Genomic DNA, 5,305 nt, shown 5'->3' on the forward strand with positions numbered 1-5,305 from the left:
TACTATATATTTTCCTTTCTCTTGATTTCTTCAACCTATAATTTATCAATGATCATCTCAATCAACATATCCATTATAATGGTTCCGAATCATCATATCATTGTCGTCATGTCCTTTTAGATCTATTATGTTCAGATTTTCTGCTATATGATTAGTTGTTTGGAAGTTACTATTATTGCCACAAACAAAAACATTTCATTTATTAGTGATTATTTCGAGTTGATTACCTATTTGACTTGGCCAAATCAACTTTTTCTAGATCAGTCAATTTAACCATGAACAAAAATATTGTATGACTAATTGATCCACTGAATATTCTATGACTAATTGATCCATGAGTTGACTACTTGGTTGACTCAATTGCAAATAATTAATTGAATACAACCTTTAGCTAACTAGATTGTCAACTACAACTATCCAAATGATTAAGTCTTACCTACACCCTCTCCCATAAGTCTCTCAACTCATTTAAAACTTTTACCTTACACCCCATGTAATAAATAATAATTTTATCAAAATAACAACTTCGTCAAAATGACTATGAATCTAAACTTACCTAAGACTCAACAACTTCAATGAATGGTAGAAGAAAGTTTATTTGGATTTGATGATTACTATTAGCCCATGGAGCACAGAAAATAATAACACTCATATAATAAAACTCCAGTAAGAAATTGGTGAATCCCTGGTTAGATTGTCCACTGCAGGCAAATTAATCGAATGAAAGGAATAGAGAGCGTGCATGCAAAAAATGGAAGTTGAAAGTAGGATGAATCGAAGGTTCCTAAATCGATTTAATGTTCTAGTTGTTGAGAGTGTGTTTATGTTAGTTTAACCTATACAGAAAACTTAAATAAATAAATTTAAATAATTTATTAAATTAAATAAATAAACTTAAATACATATTCATTAATAATATTTTTTTATCAATATACTAAATAATTTTTAAAAATAAATAAATAAAAAATTTAAATTGTCAATTAAATTTAAACTCATTAAAAAATAAATTAAGTTTATTTCAATAATTTAATTCTTCGACTTGATTTAAGATCGCGCGATTATTTTATCAAACGAACTCCCACACTCTGAAACTGGACCCGACTTGACTGATTGGCGGTTGAAAGCCAAAGCTCTCGAGAAAAACAAGCCTGTTAGTCTGACAATATCGATGCTCCGTATCTTTCTCCATCGAAAACAAGCAACTCTCACGTTAACTTCTCAGCTAAGTTAGCCTCAAAACCAATGCTCCGTACCACCTCCACGCTTATCACTTATTATGCTTCTTCCTGTGGCTGTGCTGTTGCTGTTGCTGTTTCTGTTGTGCTCGCCCTTCCTCTTGATCTTGTTCTTGCTCTAATGGCGGCGGCGGCTGCTGCTGCTGCTGCTTACTCCACCCCTCGCGAGCACGTCGAGTGGATACGGAGAGAGAGGTACTACATTGGGAGACATGACAAGAATCCCCTGGCTGAGGACATCCATCAGGCCGTCCTCTACCTCTCCGAAGAGCTTTATTCCAAGGACGTCCACTTCCTCATGGAGCTTGTTCAGGTGCGTAGTAGTTCCACCGCCTGACTGCTTGAAGCCACTGTTGTTTCTACTAATTCTTTCCGGATTCTAGGTCGTAGTTTGTGCTGTATATGGGTTGCCATCTCTGCTAACCGTTTTCAATCGTATTTAATTTATCAATTTACATTCGACAGAATGCAGAGGACAACAAGTATGCAGAGGACGTCACTCCATCCCTTGAGTTTCTGCTTACTTCAAAGGATATCACGATGACCGGAGCCAAAACAACACTGCTCCTATTCAACAATGAGATAGGTTTCTCTCCATCGAACATTGATTCCATTTGTAGGATTGGTAAATCAACCAAGAAAAGGAAACGACACCTTGGATACATAGGAGAGAAAGGTTTGCACTTTTGACTTTTGTCGTTTGTCGGTTCTAATTGTACGATATTTTCTGTGAAAACATTTATTTCTATGTGACACTTTATATTGACCTCATCATGGACGACACAACCAGACATTAAGCATCACTTCTTGCTCAACACGACTAGTTATTATTGAAATGTAGGGTGAAAAGCCCATGTCGTCCTAAAGGAGTATCTTCAATATTAAGTTATCTCTAAGTCATGTGATCCCTTTATGAGGCATCTGGTATAAACTCTCAATGTCCTCGAAGTCATGTGCTATTTCATGGCATGTGCTATTTTATGAGGCACCATTTCATGGTTCCACATGTCATCTGATCCGTAGATGATAGTGGGGCCCGCTCAAGGAAGGTTAAAGTCGTGAAAATCGGATTGTTGGTGCAATCAACCTAAATTTGATTGGTACGATCATGGTTTTGATGTGTGTCAAAAATTTAAGTTAGACTTTTATATGTGTTTGATTTATGTTTGAGTCTTGCAGAACTTGTGAAACACATGAGGAACTTGGTGCGGCCAAGAGTGGGAAGCTCATCCAAGGACTCGGATCCTTGAATCGGTGAAGGATGACGTGGAAGACATCTGAGGGATCGTCGGACGAGGAGCAACGGAGTGAAGCCGAAGGAAGCAGACTTCAAGGCAATGTGAAGGATGACACAGAGAGGAGTCGCGGGCTCGGGTGCGTCTGAGGGACGAAGACCGAGGAAGAGGGTTTGATGGGCGACTCCGAAGAGGATGAGTGTGAGTGTGTAACCGGAACTAGTCGATTGATAAAAGTTGCAGTTGACTACTCCAGTCGACTATGCAGTCGACTGGGAGCGAACAGAAGGATTCTGTTCGCTCAGCCAGCAACGATCAGTCGACTGGTACTTTTATCAGTCGACTGGTAAGTGATCGTTGGCGATCGTTGGCAGAAATCTTGATTCTTCCGAGTAGCCATTGGCTGTGTCCAACGGTTGCACCGGTTAACTGATGGAAGTACCAATCGACTAGTGTCGGGTTGAGTTGATATGATGATCAATTCTCTCCTCTTATTATAGGTTGTTTTCGGGCATGAAGGAGGTTACTCATGCTTGTTGAATAGCTCCTAAGTCTTTGCCCAAAGCTTCCAAGTCTTTTCTTCCTTTCCAAACCTAAGTTTTCATCTTGTAAAGAGGAAGAGACCTTTGTGAGAGGTTTGCTCCACCGAGGAGGAGTAAGCTCTAGTTGGAGATTGCCGGATACTGATCTACCGATAGATCAAGGGTTCGTCCACCTCAAGGACACGCCGTGAACTAGGAGCAAGCAATCTCCGAACATATAAAGGAATCGTGTTAGCGTTTGTGTTCTTACTTATTGTTTTCATTGTTTTAGTTTCATTTCCGCTTATGCAAACTAATCGTGTAGAGAAGAAAGTGAATTGGGGGTGACCAAGCTATCCAACCCCCCTTTTAGCCGGCAACCGATCCCCTACACGGATGATGTGGAGGGCATAGACCAGTCTATGGCTAGGCGGACGACGACCCAACATGTGGTTGAGCGGACAACGGGCCAGCATGTGGCCGAGCGGACGACAACGGAAGACAGGCCCTCCCATGGTCGACTGAGCGACAGCGGATGACCGCCAGCAGGTGGCCAAGCGGACGACAACGGAAGACGGGCCCTCCCACAGCCGACCGAGCGATAGTGGGTGATCGCCAGCTAGTGGCCGAGCGGGCCAGCAGGTGGCCGGGCGGACAGCTGAGGGGACGGACCAGCACACGCCGATCAGACGATAACGGAAGACAGGCCCTCACACGGCCGACCGAGCGACAGCAGACGATCGCCAGCAGGTGGTCGTGCGAGCTGGCGTATGGAGGAGCGTCATGTAGCCAGTGTTGTTAGAGGCGCGAGGCGCACCGAGGCGCAAAAGGGCTCCTAGAGCTCGAGGCGCGTGCCTCTTGAACATGAGATTGTTTACTAAACTACCATGTCAAATATGATAATTATTAATATTTCATACACAAATATCAAATATGACAAGCAAAACAACATCATGATAAAATTAATAAAAGTTTAAAATTTTCAAGTTTCAACTTTTTAATCTAAACTAACAAAGTTCATCAAAACAAGTGTAATGAGTCAAATTAATTATCAAGTTCAAGATCATCCTCATTGTATTCTTCTTCTTCTTTATCTTCATCTTGTTTAAATTTAATTTCTTTTTCTTCTTCTTCATCTCTAAGTGTTAGAGATGAATGTCTCATAGAGTCCCTTTTCGACTGGTTTAAGCCTAGCATGTGAACTAGAGGTCATGGATGCAATGTTTTTTCCTCTAATACAATATTCAGGCTCTTCAGCTCCATTAGCTCTAGCAACGACATCCCATGTCAAGTCGTCACCTTCAAAAACTAACTCATCTTCTTCATTATCACTTTCTCCATCCATTATACCCATCAACCATTCATTACTGTCATCAATATCTGTCAAAGAGATGGGGTCGATCTTATCACGTGCATCATACCGAAATTTTAAGGCACGATTGTATTTCACAAATACCAAATCATTTAAGCGCTGTTGAGCTAGCCTATTCCTTTTTTTACTGTGAATCTACAAAATGTCAAAAATCACAATAAGTATAAATGTATAATAAAATAGCAAAGAATATTTTTTACTAATAAAAGTAACATACTAATAGTATGAATGTATTATATATTTATATTTATTACATACCTGCACAAATACACTCCAATTGCGCTCACAGCCAGAAGCACTACAAGTGAGGCTAAGTACTTTGATAGTAAACTTTTGCAATTCTGAGGTATTTGCTCCATAGCATTTCCACTATTTCGCTGGAGATAATGCTCTTCTATGTCTAATTGTCACATTCCTCCCAAATAGCCTTCTGCCTTTCGATATATAGAGAGTTGGGTAGTGATTTTATCTTGCTCAGCAACGTTTGAAACCAATCTTTCCATAGTTTCAAACAAACCATTCACCACTTCTCCACATATATTTGAATCTGTGTATGAATAAAAAAATTCTGGATTCAAATAATGTCCTGCAGCATGCAGAGGTCGATGAAGTTGGCATTTCCATCTCGTATCAATGATCTCAAACACTTCTTTGTATTTCTCTTCTTTCTCCTTAAAGACTTTCATAATTATTTCTTTTGCCCTATCCATAGCCTCATAAATATAACCCATTGCAGATTTTCTTTCGTCATCAACTAGTCTCAGAACACGAATTAAAGGGCCATATATCTTTAATATATGCACAATACTACTCCAAAATCTAAGTGTCATGATGATTTTAGCTACCTTCTTCCCCGCCGCTTCTTTTGCCCATTTACTCTCTGTCCAATCCTTTGAAATGAACATTTTCCTTAAGTTTTGCTTCTGTAGATACATTATTTCA

This window comes from Zingiber officinale, chromosome 5A (assembly GCF_018446385.1).
Source record: "Zingiber officinale cultivar Zhangliang chromosome 5A, Zo_v1.1, whole genome shotgun sequence".
NCBI lineage: Eukaryota > Viridiplantae > Streptophyta > Magnoliopsida > Zingiberales > Zingiberaceae > Zingiber > Zingiber officinale.